General features: G+C 41.3%; 1 long non-coding RNA gene across 2 annotated transcripts in view; it reads left to right on the forward strand.

Annotated features, from left to right (window-relative positions):
• Positions 14,674-21,398, forward strand: part of LOC110400428 — a 145,019-nt gene continuing 138,294 nt past the window's right edge. For both annotated transcript variants that reach the window (XR_002439829.1, XR_002439828.1), the window contains exon 1: positions 14,674-14,753. This is a non-coding gene — a long non-coding RNA (uncharacterized LOC110400428). The remainder of the gene's footprint in view (positions 14,754-21,398) is intronic.

Genomic DNA, 21,398 nt, shown 5'->3' on the forward strand with positions numbered 1-21,398 from the left:
TAGAAGGCTATGTTCTACATGTAATGTATGAAAGCTTAATTTTCTTGCAGAGTGAAAAAGTATTTTTTCACCAAACATCCCTCATGTAGAATGGGAAGAACAGTGAAAACTCCTCTTCCCAAATTAAGAGTCTTTGCATTCCTTTCTCCTTTTTTTTTTTTTTTTTTTTGTTAAATTACACTGATGACATATTACTACACTAATTCTACAATGTGTGTTGAGTGCAGGTACGGATAAATTAGTAGGTGGTACTGAAGGCAGAATTTATTTCTGTCATGATACGAAGTTTTTTAAAAAAGCTTCCAGTTTGCAAGGGAGAGGGAGATGACATGCTTGTTTGTATCAGGGTTCCTCACCGACAGTGCAGCTAGTTACACCATTGAAAATTGATAAATTAGAAACCATGTGTTTAAAAAAAAAAAAAAAAAGTGATGAGAGTTTTCTCTCCCTTCCAGAAGAGATTAAACCAAGTGCAATGGCTGTAGCTTCTAAATCAAACCCATCAAAAATGATAAAAGCACATTTCAAAGATTGTATCACTTCTTCAGTTGCTCTCTTACTTCCTAGTTGTTTAGTAAATGCTTTCTCTTGGAATGCAGCTCTTCCTGTAAGTTCAGGTTTGATACCTTCTTTTTTAGTTCGGTATTACAAGTCAAGTAAAAATGTAGCCAGCTCCTCTGGGTTTCCATGAGGATAGAAGTTCAGTTTGCAAGAAAAAGATACTATACTTCTTTCATTTTCCAACCCAAGCATTCTTTCTGTTTGTTGAACATTACAAAAATCCTGAGGTTGAATGCCATGCTGAAGTGTCTTGGACAAAATTAGGATTTAAATTCTGCAGGAAAATACTCTAAAACTATTCAATTCATCCTGATTTTTGTCTATTTCTTTAGTCTGCAAGTTCGATTGTTTTTTAAGTTACTCATATGAATTCTGTTCTTTGAAGTACTAAGATGACTGAATATCCCTAGCGTGAGCAGAAAGAAGGAAAGGAGGAAAGAAAAGCAACTATCACATGATACTGTCTTCATCATTCATTAAATGTTTAGATAATTAATCTGGAGGTTAAAATTCAGCAGTTGTTCCTATTTCCACAGTTGCTGCACTGTGCCAACACAAGCTTTGGCAGGGGATTTACTTTATTTTTAGAGCCAATTCAACATCTGTATGCAAAGTGGAAGCAGGGTTGTGTAGCCTGGGGGGAATATAGGGCTGTTGTCCGCATGTGTAGAGATAGGATTAGGAAAGCCAAGGCACAGGTAGAGCTGAACTTGGCTAGGGATGTGAAAAATAACAAGAAGGGGTTCTACAGGTACATAGGCAGGAGGAGACAGGTCAAGGAGAGTATTCCCCCTCTGATAAATGAGGATGGAGAAGTGGCTTCCTCAGACATGGAAAAAGCTGAGGTGCTCAATAAGTGCTTTGCCTCGGTCTTCACTGGTGGTCAGGCTCCCCGTGTCTGCCAGGACCCTGAACTTCAAGAGGTGGGTGAGAGGAGCGGATTCTGTCCCACTGTAACAGTGGAACAAGTTCGAGACCTCCTCTTGAAACTGGATGTGTGGAAGTCCCTGGGGCCAGATGATATCCATCCTAGGGTTCTGAGAGAGACAGCTGATGTGGTTGCCGAGCTGCTCTCGGCATTTCATATTTGAAAAATCGTGGTTGTCCGGTGAAGTCCCCGGTGACGGGAGAAAGGGAAACATTACTCCCATTTTTAAGAAAGGGAGAAAGGATGACCCGGAGAACAACAGGCCAGTGAGCCTCACCTCTGTGCCTGGGAAGATCATGGAGCAGATCCTCCTAGAAGACATGTTAAGGCACGTACGTGACAAAGAGGTGATCCGAGACAGCCAGTATGGCTTCACCAAGGGCAGATCTTGCCTGACCAATCTGGTGGCCTTCTATGATGAAGTGACAGCATCGGTGGATGGGAGGAGGGCAATGGATGTCATGTACCTGGACTTCTCCAAAGCCTTTGACAGGGTCCCTCATCACATCCTTCTCTCCAAATTGGAGAGGTATGGATTTGAAGGATGGACTGTTCAGTGGGTTAAGAACTGGTTAGCTGGTTGCAGCAAAGGGTTGTGATAAATGGTTCTATGTCAGGGTGGAGGCCGGTCATGAGTGGTGTCCCCCAAGGCTCAGTCCTGGGACCAGTACTCTTCAATGTCTTTATCAATGACATAGACAATGGAATCGAGTGCACCCTCAGCAAGTTTGCAGATGACACCAAGCTGAGCAGTGCAGTCAATACATTGGAAGGAAGGGAAGCCATCCAGAGGGACCTGGACAGGCTGGAGAAGTGGGCCCACGAGAACCTAATGAGGTTCAACGAGGCCAAATGCAAGGTGCTGCACTTGGGCTGGGGCAATCCCAGGTATTTATACAACCTGGGGAAAGAACTCTTCTAGACAGCCCTGCGGAGAGGGACTTGGGGGTCCTGGTGGACAAGAAGCTGGATGTGAGCCAGCAGTGTGCACTGGTGGCCCGCAGGTCCAACTATGTTCTGGGCTGCATTAAAAGAGGAGTGGCCAGCAGGGAGAGGGAGGTGGTGGTCCCCCTCTACTCGGCTCTTGTGAGGCCCCATCTGGAGTACTGTGTCCAGGCCTGGGGCCCCCAGCACGAGAAGGACGTGGAGATCTTAGAACGAGTGCAGAGAAGGGCCACCAAGATGATCAGAGGGCTGGAGCACCTCTCCTATGAGGAAAGGTTGAGGGAGCTGGGCTTGTTTAGTTTGGAGAAGAGAAGGCTCCGGGGAGACCTCACTGTGACCTTCCAATACTTGAAGGGAGCGTATAAACAGGAGGGGGATTGATTGTGAGGGTAGATAGTGATAGGACAAGGGGGAATGGTTTTAAGCTGAGACAGGGGAGATTTAGGTCAGATATTAGAAGGAATTTTTTCACACAGAGGGTGGTGATGCACTGGAACAGGTTGCCCAGGGAGGTTGTGGATGCCCCATCCCTGGAGGCATTCAAGGCCAGACTGGACGTGGCTCTGGGCAGCCTGGTCTAGTGGTTGGCAACCCTGCACTTAGCAGGGGGGTTGAGACTTGATGATCCTTGAGGTCCTTTTCAACCCAGGCCATTCTATGATTCTATGATTCTATGATCTGTTGGGGATCCTGTGCTCATCACAGCTCTTCAACTGGGAAATATTTTTTTTCAGTTTGGGTCAGTATTACTTCTGCTCCTTTTTAACTGATTGTGGGAAGCCAGCTGGAAAGTGTAGGACTTAGCAGAATGCATAGTACAGAAGAGAAGTAATGACTTTCTCTTCTGGGGGTTTAGGGTTGGTTGGTTTGTTTTGGCTGTGCAGAAAACTAGTGATCTGCCATGGTTTTAAGATAGATTAGGCAGCTGAGAAGGTAATATATATATATATATATATATATACACAAGTAATTAAAACTAAAAATAATATTAAAATTTTAATTATAAATAATTTAAAATTAAGAAATTATGCAATCTTTATGTTAGGCTTTATGCAATGTTAGTGCACAGGGTCGAGGCCATATGGCAGTCTTGATTTTAATCCCTCTTAATTTCTTGAAATCTGCAGAATTTGTGGAGATGACTTCTTTACAAGTAGCCTGTTTTTATTGAGAAATTGGAGCATACTGGCGGTAAATGGACTTGGTGTAAGATCGAACATCTGTGCAACTCTTGGTTAGTAACTTAACAGGCAGAGGAGTGTGTGTTGCAGGGAAGGAAACAAAACATAGCTTTAAACCAATCCATTCTGAAAAGCAGCATAGAAAGATACCTTTATTGCTGGAGCCCATCAGAGTTTGGATATGTGTATGACGTTTTCCTTTTCCACTGATAGCTAGAAATGCAGAAACTGAATGCCTGGATTAGATCACTGTTCATCTTCTGAACTTCATGGAACCATCTTAGATCAAAACCAATTAATTCTTTTTTTTTTTTCCCTTATTCTAAAGAAGTCAATAAGAAAACAATTGCTGAAACTAACATAAGAAAAAAAACCATCAAATATGGTTTTACTGTCTTTTTAAATGTTCCTTCCTACCTCTTTTGGACTTCCTTGAAATGAAAGGGAATGTTTACATGAGAACAGATAGCTTGAGGGAACAGATAATAAAAAGAGATAAAGTGAGACACTTAAACCCAAAAGTAGGGTGTTTGATTTTTTTTTTGTTCCCCTTAAAAGAGAATGGCAAATGTGAATAGGCAAAAAGTTATGAGGAAGTTATTACTTAAAGGCATTATCTTTAAGTAGCAAAGATGTGAACTTCATTAGAATTAGTAAGTACTGACCTGAAAACCAAATGCATTGTTTGGGGAGGAAAAAATCAAGTTAGACTCAGAGAACTTGATAGCTTCTTTTAGCAACTTTGTCTGTAAGAAGTTCTTTTCAGTTGGTAAGTTGGGGAAGAATCGCTTCTGTAAGAACAATAATTCCTCAGACAGTTGGGATTTTGACAGAGATCGTCATGTTTCTTAGAGGAAAAGAATTATTTCAGACTTTGTGATGTGTGTTTGCAGTTTCTATACTATTGGCAGGTTATTACTTCAGCTGGCACTCTTGAGGAAATCATAGGATCATCAAGGTTGGAAAAGACCAAGATTGTCCAGTCCAACTGTCCACCTACCACCAATATTTCTGCACTAAATCATAATCCTTTTGCATGTTGGATGGAGGCAAGTTTCTGTTTTCCAAAACTTGTACTGAATAATACCTAACAGTTTCACCACAATATTTGTCTATTTTTTTGCAAGACGGATTAACTCTGTGGGGGAAAAAAGTGCAATAATGTACTTCATTTAGCTTACCCAAATAATTTTTAGAATTCAAAGCTATTTAATTTGGAGGTTAGTGCTTAGCATCATGTTTGTAATGATCATTTATTTGGTTACCAGTACTGCAGCTTGATGACCCAGGTGCATCCTCATTGGTCTTAAGCGTTTATTACCTCTTCAGACCTTCTTGTTGATACTCTGTTGTTAATCACTTCCTCATATGTTATGAAACTGTGGGAAAGACACCAAGTTCTGAGATAACATCAATTTCTTGAGCCTTTTAATTTGTCTACTCTGTTTAAACTCACTGTATTTCTGGAATGCTAATGTCATATTTTATAGAGCAGTCACATTTCTCTACAGCACTGGTCTGAGTATGGTGTGCTGCCTTGGTACATCACTAAATTCCTTTTTAGTTGATGACATTGATGCTAGATGATATTATCCAGTGTGTGTTAGTTTGGGGGGGGGGGAGTGGAGCATTGTGTTAGTGATTTTGTTTGTTTGTTTGTTTTTTCCTTTTCACCGTTGAAATAAACATCTCAAGTTGCTTGTGGTTCTGTCATTACCCAGCACAGGGTAGTGAGCTGAATCTGCTGTCTGTCAATCAGATGTTGTCTCTTTGGCTTTGACTGGCATTTTACGAAGCCCCTACTAAGTTCCATGCCTGGTTCTGTCAAAGCAGCATTGTCTGTCTCTGCGTAGTGAGGCAGAGATTAAATTGTTATTAGTATAACTGCACAGAGGAAGTAATCTTGGGCTATAACACTTCACCTTGTTCCCCGGGGCTCAATCAAGATCTTTACACGGCTGTAAAGCTCATTGTTTTGGTTGACAGCAATTGTGGCAGAAAATGGCTTGCTGTTCATCTCTGCTTACATTACTTTTAGTCAGTGTTTAGATTCCCCTTTTCTTGAGACATGTTATTGTATTAAAAGAGTTTAAAGACTTTCATGCCTCGGAATTGTTTCTTTCCTTAAAGAAAAAATGATCACTGAGGAGTGGGTTACTTTGAATTCTTTTCTTAAAAAGCCTTGGGGGTAATTTTGAACTTTGCCCTGGGCAAGACTCAGCAGCAAGAGAGTAAGGGCTGTTTGGAAATAGGGAATCCCTTTTTATTCACTCTATCCTTGTGACTAACTCCCTACATGAAGTGTAGCATTTTCCATTCTTCTTGACTTAAACTTGGGGAGTTTAAAAAACCTTTCTGAGAATTGTAAGGGTTACTGTCTCTGTCTTTGCTAGGAAACAACTTTTAAAAGCAGCAACAAAACAAACAAACAAACAAACAAACAAAAAACAAACAAACAAAAAAAAACCCCGGACTATGCAATACTTCCTTTCTGTGTGCATAATTGAAGCTAATGGCATGTTGATGTCTATGATAGATGTTGACATAAAGGAATAAATGCATCTTCCCTCATAAGAAGATGGCATGCTGGAGATGTACTGTCTTGCAGCTTAATGTGGTTGAAATGTTAATCCGGATGGCTTGCAGAGTAGACCCTTTTAAAATATGATGCTTGCTGGCACATACTTAAGAGAAGAAATGTTGAAAGGAAATGCAACTAGCAGGCAGTTGGAACTATTATTTTCAGGTTTTGTTACTTTGCTTTTATGTGACATTGTGAATGTCACATAAATAGGAAAAATAAATCTCTAAAGTTTAAGAAGACTGAAGAATGTAAACACCCTCCTAGAAAGAGGAGGACAAATCAAGTGGAGAAAAAGAGGAAAAGAAAGGAGCAGCCAGTCAGTCTAACTTACCTTCTTCAGAAAAATACTGCAACAAATGTTCAGGCCTTACAATATGAAAACATAACACAGTGGTAAACAGCAGCCAACATAGGTCTGTCCAAAAGAAATCTTGTCCAGCTGTTCTAATTTCCTTATACGACAGATTAATAGACCTTGTGGAGGAGAGAAACAGTAAATGTAGGGTACTGCAGCTGCGCTTCACTGAAGGCTTGGATGCTGTTTGCTATGGCATTTAAAAGACAAGCTAAGGAAATGTGTCTGTAAAGGCTGTGTGAGGCAAAGGTAGAAAGTGTTTAGCAGTTGTATGCAAAGAGTTGGGAGCAGTCAGGTGGATTTAGAAACAGGCACTTTCCAGTAAGGCTGTTGAAGCATGGGAATAGGCTGCCTGGGACACTTCTCATACATCCATTCCCTGAGGCCTTTCAGAATAGGCTAGATAAACGTACATCACCAGGTACTGGCAGAGAGGTTTCTGCTCTGGTTCTGAGCCTTGGAAGTTAACTTGATGTTCTGAACTTAGGCCATCATTGGCTGCTAGTCTGTGTGCTTGTGTTTTCATAGTTCTAACTGGAAACCAGAATAACGTTGGCTCCAGAGAGCAGAACTCCAGTGTGTTGACAGTATCCCCCTGCGTTTAACTGCAGCAAATGTAACATTAATATTTATATATATAAAATAATGTGACTTTCAACTTCATTGTACAAAAATGCCTTCAACAAAACAGTGAGAACAAAGATGGTGACAAAGGACCATGGTTGTTTGTATGTGACTTGGAAAGAACCAACTCAATTTCCTGATTAGGTGTATACATTTCCCTGATGTTATGCTTGCTTAATTTATACTCATTTCATTCTCTGAGACTATTATTGCTTAGATAATGAACCAAATGAGTGAATTCTCTTGGATGTATGTGGAATGTTTACTATGTAATGTACCAGGTAGTTTAGTTATGATTGAATTCCTGCCATGACTAATACATTATTCACGTATTATTAGTTTGTTGCTTTTCAACACCATCAATTACTGTGCATACTGTATTTTAAAGATTTGCTTTGTGCGAGCAAGCACAAGTATTAGGGGACCAATAGCAACTTAATCCACTCTTCTTTCTCCTTAATGTCATCTTCGTAATATTATTTGCTACCATGCCATTCAACACAAACCTTTCTTCTCCATCCATTGTAGGAATATGGGAAGAGTAGAAAAGGGAAATGTCCCTCCCATAGTCAGGAAAGGAAGAAAGGAAGGCCCAGGGAACTGCAGGCTGATGAGCTTCTCATCTGTGCTGTGGAAGATCATGGAGCAGATCCTCCTGGAAGAGATGTTAAGGCACATACGAGATGTGGAGGTGATCTGAGACTGCTAGTGTGGATTTACCAAGGGCAGATTATTCCTGATCAATCTGGTGACCTTCTATGAGAGTGTGATGGCATCAGTGGACAAAGGAAGGGCAACTGATGCTGTCTGCCTGGACTTGTGCAAGGCCTTCAATGTGGTCCCACACCACATCCTTATCTCTAAGTTGGTGAGAGATGAATTTGAAGGCTGGACTGTTTGGTGGATGAAGAATTGGTTGGATGGCCACAGGCAGAATGTTGTTGTCAGTGACTCTATGTCCAGGCGGAAGCCAGTCATGAGTGGTGCCCCTCAGGAGTCCATCTTGGGACTGGTGCTCTGGAACTTCTTCATCAATGACACAGACAGTGGAATTGAGTGTACCTTCAGAAAATTTGCTGATGGCACCAAGCTGAGTGTTGCAGCTGACACAATAGAAGAGAGGGACATCATCCAGTGGGACATGGACAGGCTTGAAAAGGGGGCACTCAAGAACTGAATGAAGTTTAACAAGGCCAAGTGCAAGGTGTTGCACTTGGATCATGGCAATCCCAGATACGAGTACAGACTGGGAGATGAACTCGTGGAGAAAGCCCTGCAGATAAGCACTTAAGGGTCCTGATGGACAAAATCTGGACATGAGCCAGCAGTGTGCTCTTACAGCCCAGAAGGTGAATGGTATCCTGGGCTGCATCAACAGAGGGGTGGCAGCAGGGAGAGGGAGGGGATTGTCCCCTTCTACTCTACCCTTGTGAGGCTCCATCTGGAGTACTGTGTCCAGGCCTGGGGCCCTCAGTGAAGGAAGGATGCGAAGCTGTTGGAGCGGGTCCAGAGGAGGGCCACCGAGATGATCAGAGAGCTGGAGCACCTCTCCTATGAAGAAAGGGTGAGGAAGTTGGGCTTGTTTAGCTTGGAGAAGAGAAAGTTCTGGGGAGACATCATTGTGGCCTTCCAGTGCTCCTCCAGTGAAGGAGACCAACTTTGTACATGGTCTGATGGTGAAAGGACAAGGGGGAAAGGCTTTAAGCTAAAAGAGGGGAGATTTAGGTTAGATGTTAGGGAGAAATTTTTAACTCAGAGTGGTGAGGTGCTGGAACAGGCTGCCCAGAGAGGTTGTGGATGCCCCATCTCTGGATGTGTTCAAAGTCAGGCTGGATGGGACTCTGGGCAGCCTGATCTAGAGGCTGGCAACCCTGCCAGGCTCCATCTCTCTCAATCTCACTCTTAAAGAATACAGTGCTATCAGTAGAAGGTAAAACCTTGCGCAAAAATACATTTAGGATTACAGTGAGTATTTTAGTTTCACAAACCAACCTCTATGGACTCTCCGGTTGTTTGATTACTGGGAAAAAGAGTTCTGAGAAAAAAGGGAGGACTTCTGTTCAGAGCTATCCATCAGTGTTCTTTGAGATAGTTCATGCTGGCTGCCCCATGGTTTGTGTTCCCTAGATTAGCGCTTGATTGCTTCTCTTCACTGCAGTGAGGAAATCAGACCTACCTCTGTCCTTGGGTTTTGTGGCATCACCTGGATATAGCTGGAGGATAACCTAACAGCAGAACTGCTGTGCTCAAAGGATTAGCATCATTCATTGCACAGAGGATGTAGAACCGCAGCTGCTGCATGGGCTGTCAGCAACCAGAAGGAGGCAGAGCAATAACAACTGCACACTGAGGAAGAAATCTTGTGCTGCAGAGGGACCTACAATCTAAATTTAAGTACTTGCTCTAACTGGGGCTTGTCTGTGACTGCTATGCTTGGGCCATGTTTCGTTCTTCAGCAGAGCAAATTGTTAAATGTTTTATTACAAGATTCATCACTTTTCGTTGCCTCCTGCTGAGAAGTTGCTGATGACACCTATTGATCAGAAATCTCAGTGTTCTCTCATCCTTCCTTTGTTACAACACCATTGAACTTAATAAGAATCCAGCACTCCCACTTGTGTGAAGTGGTATTCAGCCTTTAAATGACAACACGTTTGCTGTAGTCAGAGATAAGAGTTTTCCCCCAAGTCTTTCTTCAAATTACCTTAAGATCTTGCATCTGTTTAACAGATATTTGTGTGCTACTTTTACTACTGTCTTATCGTTATGTTTTTTTTCAGTCTTCAAAAAGCACTTGTCAGTATAATGCTGCACAGTTTTCCTACCCAGTTATGCAAGCCACCTTGAAAGGATTTTGCAAGAATTGGGCTATAAATCCCTTGAATAGGTGCTATTGATTTCTGAAGAGGTCTTGCTGGAAAAGGAATATGCTGCCCAGGCCTCCAGAGGTGTTGCAAAGCTCTCTAAAAGGACAATAACACTGGAGAAGCAACAGCAGGAGAAAATCAATTCCATGGCTATTTTTTGTTTGCTTGTTCTCTGCTAGATTATATAGGAGAGTGTGTATGGATTAAGCAATATTATTTCAACCAGGGCTGAAAGTTGCTTGCTTTTTATATTGAGCTATTTGACATGCCTGTAATAAGGGTGAGCTGAGGCATATTATGGGGCAGATGTGGCAAACAGACGGTACTTTGTCAGGTTCTTCAGTGTGTGAACAGCGAGTGATTCCTTATACTGCAAATAGATATTAAGAACAGAGTAAGCCAGTCACAGTGGCAGTTAGTTTAATGAGGAAGGTGTTTGTCTTGTTCTGCCATAGTCTCCTGTATGAGAGCAGGTCTCTGTGTTCCATCAGCTCATTCAGTTGCTGTCAGAAATAATTTTTTTTCAGCATGCAGGCACAGAAAAGGCAGCATGTTTGTGCAAAGTAATTGTGTTATTTAAAGCTGTGCTTTTATCATGCCTGTAAGTAATATTTGATGCTTTCTAATATGCTGAAAAATTAGGGTAGGAGAGGAAGAAGAAGAAACTTCTGGTAGAACAAGATGAATGAACATCCCAGGAAATATAAGCTATAACTCCTCTATGCTTTTCTTAAACCTTTCATCTACAGAGGTCTTGGATGTGCTGTTGACTTGAGCTGTTGTGAGAAGCCATAATTGGAAATGCTTATTCCTCTGTGCTAGAAGCAGCAAATGTGGAATGCTGGGTTTTAAATGAAACTCAAGCTACTTTTTCCTTTCATTTAACTTTTTCTTCTCATTCCCCAGGTCAGTGTGTACTGTGCTTCCCTCCTTCATCTTTGGAGGACCTGTGCTAATCTCAAGGAATGTGTTTAATCAAAGATTGGCTTCAGCCTTATCCCTTCTGAGAAAAAAACGGCTCTGCAAAGGGTTTTAGACCTATATCTGGGTGGTGGCTTTTGGATGAACAGTCTATTGGCTTTCAATATTAGATGCAGAGAAGGACTTTATTTTTTAATTTTTGTTATTAATTTTGGGTAGTTCATGAGAAGGAACATGCATTCTCTACCTTGCGTAGACCTCTGACAGAGCAATGCTGAAATCACCTTGCACTGGTTTTCTGCTATCATTATGCCAGTCTCTGCTGTCTGTGGCTGTTCGTTCTGTGGCACTGAGTCACCTGGTTCATTTGTCTCTGACATTTTGGTAGTAGTTCAGTACGTATACTACCAGTCTACTCATTAGTTTTCTACTGAATTCTGTTTCCTCAAGTGTGTTCTCTCCATTTCTGCCCTCTTTTCACTTCAGTGGGAACTGCAGTCTTGTGAATGGGAATATGCAACTTGTAATAAAACATTCATTTTGATTAGTTTGTCTTAATGAGTAGTCACTGCTGTTTTGCTGAAGTGCCGCGACAGGTTACCCTTTACATTTGTTTCAAATGCTGTTACAAGTTGTGAATTTTGCTTCATTAGAAGTCAGAGGCTTGTAAAAGGAATTTAAATGCATATAGAATGCTGTTGAAGCAGAAAAAAAAATTAAACATGGTTTCCCTCTTGAGACAGAGTTAATATTGTACTGATACTCACGTAACCAAGTATTTATTCATAGTTTGAGGAAAACTTTTCTCCTTGGTATTGACTGTAGATGTCAAGAACCACAGGCGCAGTGTTACGTGGAAAAGATGCTATGGACAGATAATCAGTTGCTTTTTTTGGGTGCGCTACAGCATTGGTGATATGCTGATTTTTGTGGAATACATTTAGGAAGTGGAATTGTATGTAACTAACAACTAGCACGTATAACAGAACTCATAGCTTTCATATGTATGCACATCTGCAACGCCTGTAAAATCCTACAGTTCTCCTGCCTTTATCCTGGCATGTCACGGCAACCAATCTCATGCTCTGTTAGAGGTTGCCACATGCCATTCTACATATTGTTTGGTTAAACATGATCAGGATTACGTAAGATGTGAATTCTGAATTGACTGACTACATAATCATTTTGTCAGTGTCGTATTTTTTTATTCATTGGAAGTTGTCAGTGGTTTTGCTCATACCTTTGCAATAATTCTCAATGACGTTGCTATGCTGCTTTTTAAGCAAAAGCCTCTTGTAGTGACAGTCAACATCAAGTGTGAGTCAAGTGTGCATTTAAGATATTCTTTACTTTTGGACATGTCAACTTTCATTTTTTCATTTTGGAAAACTGCCAAATGCGCAGAAGTGAACCTTAGGCAACCCTGCAGAAGACCAAGGGGTGTGAGAAATGATTGACCTGGAGATCCATTGGTGTATTGCCTCAGCTGATATTTCTGTTACAGATCTCTACTGTTTAGGTCTCTCTGAAGAATGGATGGTAAACTGTTCTTGAAGTCTTCAACCATGTTTGGTAATACAGCTTTGACTGTTGTGTTGTTTCTGAGAACAAAGTTTCCCTAAGAGTTTGTCCTCTGTCTGCCATTGCTTGCTGGAAATTTGTTGGAAAGCTTGCTGAAATTTGCTTATCTTACCTCTTCTGATTGCTGGCTGGTGTGTGGTAGGAATGTGTCTGCCTTGGCAAATCAAATCCTGCATCACCCTTAAGTATGTATAATCACTGTAGCTGTGCTGTCATTAGATTTGACAGCATGAAAAGTGTTGATTGCATCAAAAATGATCTAAATTGTCCCCAAGGTCAGTGACAGAGGAGACATGATCAGTAATTGAAGGGGACTGGAGATTTTTTAGTTGTCGATCTAGACAAACATTGAGATGAAGACCTCACTCAGGAAAATAGACTCCTAATCCTGTTTAGTTTTCAGTGGGCTTGCTTGTCTCCAGAGAAATACAGAAGAAAATATGTAGAAAAACAGCATGGTAGAGGCTGGAACTGAAAGTAGTTTTAGTTTTATGGGCCATGTAGCTTTTGAGAAAAGGTAATGTTTGTGGTGGATGTCATTGTACTGCAGCTTTTCCTCAGTTGCCAGGCTCTAGTCCAGTCCAACACAAATGAACAAGTATTGCCTCCTACTGCTCTGCAAAAACTAGACTAGTAGGGGTTTAATTTCCACAATATATCCAGTGGATGGGAGAAAACATCTCTGGGTGAGCGTTGAGATAGGTAGGGATGGGCTCTGGCAGAAGAGTGAGCCTTCAGTGATTCCACTATGTCTGTTTACATGAGGTAGCATGAGACTTGAAGAGAAACAGAGTATTTTGGGTTTCGACTTTAAAGATATGGCTCGCTTCTTATGCTGAATCAAGTTACTTACTAGTTGGAGGATGTTCCTGAAAGGATAGATAATAATTGTTGAAGGTGAATGAGAGGAAATAGCACTGACTTGTAATGAACTTCATATCTGTGTCAAATTCTATGTCACAGGTGAAAGTGCCAGTGAAAGTCCCCAGTGATCAGAAAGCACTGCTGAAATCAGACCTACTTAATACCAGATAAATTATGGAGAATAAAATAATGGTTTTCATTGCAGAAAGCTGATTTCCATTTCTGGTTGAAAGTTCATCTTTGGCTGAATATTTCTCTTGAGAAATACTTAGTGAAAACAAAAAACATGCACAGAGAACTTAAACCAAGCAACACCCTTTTGGTGAGCTGCTTTTATGCCTGATGTTAAGATTTGAAGTTACATCTGTCTTATGGCTATTTCTCTATGTGCAGCCTCCAGCATATGCTGCTGTCTTACAGAAGCTGCTGCTGCTGCTGACCTGCAATCTGACAACATTGCAGGAGGAAATATCCCCATGCTGTATTTCTTTGACAGCAACAGAAGCAAGTGAGGAGATCTCTGCTTCTGTATTGGCCTCTGGCAGTTAACTTGTTGGCCATGTTATGCCAGAGCTATAAACTGAATCAGATGTGAAAACAAACTGTTGATCCCTGCATGGCAGAGCGAATCTGCTGGAAATTTCTGAGGAGTCACTGAAGTTGGAGGGACAAGTGTTACAGGGAAGAGGATTTGGCACTGACTCTGAGCTACAGCTCTTGATATCACTGAACGTTTTTCCAGGCTAGGGATTAATTTAACTGCATGGCTTTTAATATCAAACAGCTGAATTGCTTCTAGCCATTCACTGTAATATTCCTGAATTGCTTTTGCTCTGAATGACTGTCATGCTGCTTTCCAATGGTTTAGGGATATGCCTCCCTCGCAATAGGGAAGTCAACAACAGAGTAATTATGTATAGCTCTAAATAAATACTTATAACATACATAAGTACTATAAAATATGTAGATATATTTTATATATATCCTCATTGTTTATAGCTGCTACGCTATTTACATAAATGGTGAAAAATGAGGAAATTGAATCAATCAGTGATTGCTGAGATGTTTTGATTTGCAAATACTCTCTTCCACCTTGTAGGGGAACTGTTGAGTGATGGCTTGAACTGGTTATTGAGCACCTGGTGGAGAGGTGAGGCTTGCCCAGGGAGCACAGGCAGATTGCTTGCACCTGTGCTCCCCAGGTGACCAGAAGGGGTGGACCCAGAGTGGAGGCCCCCAAGGCTCACATAAGGGCTGGCCACTGAAGAGAGAGCTTCTTTGGGGCCTGGGTTGCTTGCTGAGAAGGAGTGCTGTATGGCCAGAGAGCCCTGTCACCAGTTGGGTGAGTTCACCTCTTCTTTCTGTATTGAATATGGCTATTGGCCTACCTGTGAATACTTTGCCTTGTATTGCCAAGAGCCTGTAAGAAGCAATTTCTCTTCTTTGTGAGTAGAACACATCTTCTCCCCCAAATGGGGCCTGCTTTCTTCAGTAATCTTTGGCAGGTTTTTTTAATTCCTTGAAAACAGTCAGGTGAACTTTAGGGATTTGCAAAGTTTGGAAACCGCATCTATGAGTCTCAGTAGCAGAAGGGACCTCTTACACTCTGTAAACTCAGGGGATTTTGCATCTCTTGGAGCTGCATTTAAACAGAGCATTCCTTTAGATACTGCAAGTCATCTATCTGGTACCCTGTATTCAGGAGGCATGGAAGAGGTCAAGTTTGACCTTGTATGTTTAATATACTCAATTCTGATTATACTCATATGTCTCCATTGCTTCTCTGACTGCAGTGAAGAGGATATCTCTGTCTGTTTCTCTGATTTCAGAACTGGGCCTTATATTACTGGTTGTATCGCAGAAATGAAAGTACCATTAGGAACTAACTCTCAAGAAATGGCACAGCCTGGACTTGAAAATGGAATGAACTTATTCAGCAGTGAAAGTGGGAATGAGTGGAAAGCAGCCATGAAAGCTGCAGAATCCTTCTGTAGGCTTCAAAAATGGGTACTGATGTTTGTTAACGCTAGGTCACCATTTTCTGAGGCATGTCTCGATCTGTAAAGCCAGGCTTGAAGCTCAAGCTAAAATAAATGCTTTCAAAAAGTGCTTATCTTCCACACTCTGCCTGTATCTTCTCTTGTAGTGCTGCTAGGCACTGGCTGTCAACAGCAGAATCAGGTTGGGCATCCAGACATCCCCATTAAATGTGCTCAGTTCAGCTCTCCAGCTGGAAACCAGCAACACTAATGAGGCTGGTGGTTGGCCTAGAAGTACTCACAGGGGTGGCCTTTCTAATAACACTTGACATGCAGCAGCTAAAGCCAGTTTCACAGTTGGGGTAACCTTACTGGTTTGAACTAATCTAGAAACCAGAGGAAAGTTAATGGTGCTTTCTGTTGCCAATGAGTTAATCTTCCATGTGCCTGCTCACTTCAGATCAATTTGGTAAGCCATGTTTATACTGAAGGGCAACAGTACAAGTGCAGCATGGTGGGTGGAGTAGTACACACCACTGTGTTTCTCAGCTTGTAATGCTTCTTTTCGATGTTCTTTCACCTGCTGAAATCATCATTTGATGGGCTGGTTTCTCCCCCTGCCACTGCACTAGTACTTGACTCTGACTTGAGATTGCTCAGAATTGTCAGCATAGGGCCTGATTTAAGCTGTCATTCTTGTGCAGTGACCTGCTTTGGTATTTTAAGCAATTCTTGTTGCTTCCCTCCACCCACTGCTCTAGCTAACTATACCAACCTTGCTAACAGCTTTTCTTATTTCTGCTCCTAGCAAGAGGGCAGGTGGCACTGAGTGCTAACACGGTCTCCTAGCATGTCAGTGACCCTCTAACAGCTTCTCCCAGCTCATACCTTCGAGCAGGCACTTACGTGCTCACTTGACTGTCTAACGGTTCTTAGCTTTTGTAGCCCAATTGCCTTTAGTTGAGATGAGCCTTCACCCACATTGCATACATGACAATGAATGGCTAGCTCTTTATTACTATGATAATCATATTACTATCTGCAAGAAATATCTCTAGCTAACTGGAATAACAACTGAAAACAGACATGTTAAAGCCCTGCCAGATGGTCTTTTTTATTTATCAACCCTTATTTTCTGTAGATACTAGCAGAATACTCCTCTGTGTCTTGGCTACCCTGTATTCTGAAAGTTGTGGTTGTAAGGTGCTGAGCAGACTGCTTTATGCACCAGGCTTCTATACACAGTATATAAATAGATTAATGTGAGCAAAACTTTATCAGTGGAGAGAGAGAGGGAGAGAAGCATGGACTGTCAGACTTGGATACCTGAGCAGATTGTGTAAGGGAGATCTCTCCCAGACCCTGGGCAGACTAACAACTGTGGCCATCTTCTCTTTCTGTGAGGTGGGTATAACTGCAGCAGCAACCACAGCCCATTTGCTTTTGGTGTCCTTGATTGATTGTAGTGTGGCAATCAGCCTCTGAGTAGCTCAATCTATGGATAGATCAGTCTCCTTCAAGAAGGGGGTTGCAGTTTCCTGCCAGGTTTAGACCATGGCAGTGTAGGGAACAGAGCAGGTTTCTGAAGAACCTATTTTCATATTGTTTTGCACCTGCTTTGCTTAGGATTTTTCATCTTAGCTGGATCCAGCAATGGTTGCGATACTAATGAGTGATGAATCAATTGGAGTAGTAGGTTTTCTGACCACTAACGTGGCTTTGCTGCATGCCTCATATTTATGCAATGGATATGTTTGTGTTACGTTTGTACTGCTGTGACATTCCAAGGTGCTGGTGAAGATCTAAGCCTCTTTAAGCCAGGCTCTCTACAATGCCTAAGCAAATGGAAAAAACATAGTTTGTATCCCAGAGAGCTTTAATTCTTATGTGTTGATCTGAATTTTTTTCATGACTTTTGAGGAATGCTATTGAAATGTGAGAGAATTTGTCAAGTTTGATTGAAAGGCAGGGGGGGAACAAAACTACAAGAATCTACCTGTCTGTAGGTTAGGTCATGACTAATGTGACTGGCCTCTTGTCTTCCTCCTCCTCTCCCATTCAGCTTCAGAATTTTGCAAAAATAATGAGGATATTTCCTGCAACATCACAGCAATGCTCATAAACCCAGATACTGCTAACTGTGCAATAGTACAGACAACTACACATAATTTAGAGGACTGGTACACTGCAGAACTACTCAGTTTTGTGTGTCATGGACATTTCTCACTGCTATTTCTTTTCCTTCTGTAATACCTCTAGCATCTTGCTGAGCACACAGCATGAAAAGCGGCCAACATTACTTTATATCTGAAAGTACCATTATTAGCCTAGACTGGGCTCCCACTAATATATTTGATCACTATTTGCTATATTCTAAGATGATAGTACTCTTCACAGTTGTTTGCAGATTGCTTAGGATCCTAATATACCAGTAAAAAAAAAAAAGGAAGTGCTTCTTGAATTTAGGTGTTGAATATGCAGAGCACAAAGGAAAACATTTATACAGTAGAATCTCCAGGATGATTTAATGAGAGGAAGTTACTCCTTCTCTGAAGATATTCAAGACCTGCCTGGTGCTTTCCTGGTTGACCTGCTCTAGGGAACCTGCTTTAGCAGCAGGGTTGGATTTGATGTTCTCCAGAGGTCCCTTCCAACCCCTGTGAGTCAATGATTTAGTAGTTTCCTTAAACCACAGAAGCAAAGACTCAGTTGTGCAGCAGCCAACTGAAGATTTCAGGGCCATATAACTAACAACTTGGTGACCCTCAGTGAAAAGATTCTTTTGTGAAAGGCTCTTTGAATCCTTCCTCTCTTTCCTGCTGTTTTTTTTCATTCGACAACTGCCTTCAGAGCAAGATGTCATTTTCCTTTTAGCCTCATCTCCCTCCTTCAGTACGCACATGTAACAAGCTGGGGAGGTTTTGTACAAACAGACAACACTGTAATTTGAAGTACATGTCTATCAAAGCAGAGTCTGTTCTGTGCTTTTGTAGACAGTGTCTTAGCCAAAGATCTGATTCAGAGGGGAAAAAGGAGTGTCTATATCTGCATATAGCTGTGTCTTTCATATTGTGTTATTGAACCTTACACAAAAAAAATCTCTCTTAATACTTGATTAATTTATACAGGTGATAGAAATATAGAAGCCAATATCCATACACATCTTATTAAAGAATGAGATAAAATGTGTCTACTTAACAGATAGCTGTACATCAAAGCATGCAGTGTATATACAGAGTACATTGTTGCTATCACAAGAGAAAGCGGGAGTGCCTGCTAAAACCAGAGACGATTGTAGGTAGGTGTTGGCCGCCTTGTGTAGTCTGTGAGTCTTCGGATTGACCATGTGGAAAGATTGACCTGTTAGCAGGAGTTTCCCTGTCAGAAGAAATGCCATAGATGTGCAAAGGTGAATGTAACCTTTTAAGTCCTTAATGACCCTCCTGTTGCTATGGATCTCCGTAAGAGCACCTGCATGGACTGCCTGGGGGATGGATCACCTTCAGTACTCCAATTCTAGGATATTATTAGTGGCAGAAACACTAGCGTTTTTCTTACCTATTTTTTCCTTCCCTCAAGGTTTGCATTTTAATTTGCTTTCATGCAGAAAATAAATTCTGCAAAAGGGAAACTCAATAAAAAAAAACTGTAGTAAAGAATATGGCTTAACTTGCCTAACTCCTTCAGTTCTAGAAGTATGGAGATTGCATTGCTGAAGATCATGCCTGACAGTAAATTAAATAAGATTCAAACCAAGCTCAGGAAATTAAGTTCATCATAATAATGGGAAACTCTCATTTTCCTTGCTGCTGTATTCCTGCACACTTTAATTGTTGCCTGGACTAGCTAATACCTCAGGAGGAAAGAAAAAAAAGAAAAAGCAAACCTCCCTCTTGTCTAAGACATTCCTTTTTAATTTTTCTAGCGATATCTGGCCATGTATTTACTGGTGTTCTGTATTTTATCACTGAATGCATGACATTGTGTGATTGAGGAAATGCCTGCCCTGAAGAGATCCCTTACAGGTATCTTACCTGTGGGCTGTTCTGTAATGATTGCTCAGGAGTCATTCCTAACCCTTCTCAAACACTCTTGGCAACATAAAGTGTCCTGTGACTTACTGTAGCTCCATTGACATGAAAGGAGTAATGCTGGTATATTTAGCTGTATTTCAGAGTAGCCCATTATATAGTTTGTTTGTTTTGGTACATCATGTTCATCTCCATTTAACATGAGTTAAATACTTGTAGCAGAAGGAGGAGTTAGCTGTGCACTTCGATACTAGAGACATCAGACTTGGGTATAGTACAAAACTAAGCAGGAACAGATAATTTTGCCCTGCATCATTTATTAATCAGTTTGATTATTTTGCTTTCTCCAGTTTTGCGAATTAGGTATAATCAGATTCACTTAATAGGATGGTAGATGTGTATGTTAAATTATACAGCGCAATGTTATTCAGAGGTCCTTTTAATTTCCCCATGTAGACTAATCTTATTAATATTTATCTTCTAATCTTTATATAAATTGAGTGGGTATTTCTGTCTAAATGAAGCTACCATTCATACAAGCTTTCTTTAAAGAAACCAAAGAAATCATAGCAACATTTAACACTGGGAAAAGCTGATACCAGGAAAAAATAGTAATTAAATGTGAAGTATCATTAACAATGCCATTGTCCAAAATGTTTGTGTTGTTGAAACAACTGGTGGGGGGATGATAGGATGCAGAAGGTGAAGCCTCACTTTCCGCAACACCTTTCTGTGTTGGATCTCAGCTATGCAGTTAAGTTTAGATACAGATTCCACCTTAGATGATGATACATTTCCTGCTGTGGTCTCAAGTGATCTAGTACCTGCCTGCATTCGTATGCACTGGTTCTGTTCGATAGTAGCAGAGGTGGAGGAGATGCTGGTTGGGGGTGAGAGGGAACAACTGAAGAAAAGCAAAAAAACCAACTCGCAGGTATCTTTAAAAATACAGAGTATGACCTAAGGATGACTGCACCTTCTTCCAGTTCTCTGATTTGAGTTTGGATCTTGAAACATGAAGAAATGCATCTGTAGAGCCAGTCTGGCCTACGTTCTCTGCTAAACATGCTTTACTGCCTGGATGTTTTTATGTGCTTAAAGACCTGTTTTTATTCCTTATGTCATTTCCCATTCCTGTCAATGGTACCAAATGCTTTGTAGAGCGCTTACTTAGAGTACATGCGCAGGTCTATCCCAGGATCACTCACTGAAGCACTTCAGAAAGCTCTTAAACCACTTGACTTCAGCTCCTGGTATTACCAGGAGGAGGTTTTCTTGAAGGCAAGAGGCTCTTCTTAGCTCACAAATGATGTAAGCAGTCATATGGCAAAATAGTCCTCAAAAACTCTTTATTATACAAAATGTTCATTTCTTTTCCCTTCCTCAGCTGCAGTGTTGAATGACCTTACAATTATTTCTGTTTTACCTTTTGCTTTTGGGAAACACTGCCCTGTTTCTAATGATTTAACATCTGCTGTTTCCTCTCTCAAGATACCAATGAAAATCCTCTCCATTTGCAGGTTAGTGGATCTGTGCCAGTCATTAACTCTAAGTCTTCGAACTTCTGCATCACCTTAGGAAACTGCTCCTGGATGTGCTCAAAGAAGCAAAAAGATCAAACAGTTTGAAGCACAAAGACATTCATTGTATCACTTCCTAATATTTTGTCCAGAAAGACATTGAGTCAGATTGCTAATTCTTGTAAATAGAGATTTTTTTATTTTCAGTACCTAAAAGCTGGGCGAATCTTGGGGTGGAAACAGTATGTGCTGAGTCCTGCACTTTAGCCACAACGACCCTAGGCAATGCTACAGGCTTGGGGCAGAGTGGCTGGAAGACTGTGTAGAGGAAATGGACCTGGGGGTGTTGGTCAATGCTCAGCTGAGCATGAGCCAGCAGTGTGCCCAGGTGGCCAAGAAGGCCAATGGCATCCTGGCTTGTATCAGAAATAGTGTTGCCAGTAGGAGTAGGGAAGTC

Source organism: Numida meleagris, chromosome 5 (genome assembly GCF_002078875.1).
Source record: "Numida meleagris isolate 19003 breed g44 Domestic line chromosome 5, NumMel1.0, whole genome shotgun sequence".
Taxonomy (NCBI): domain Eukaryota; kingdom Metazoa; phylum Chordata; class Aves; order Galliformes; family Numididae; genus Numida; species Numida meleagris.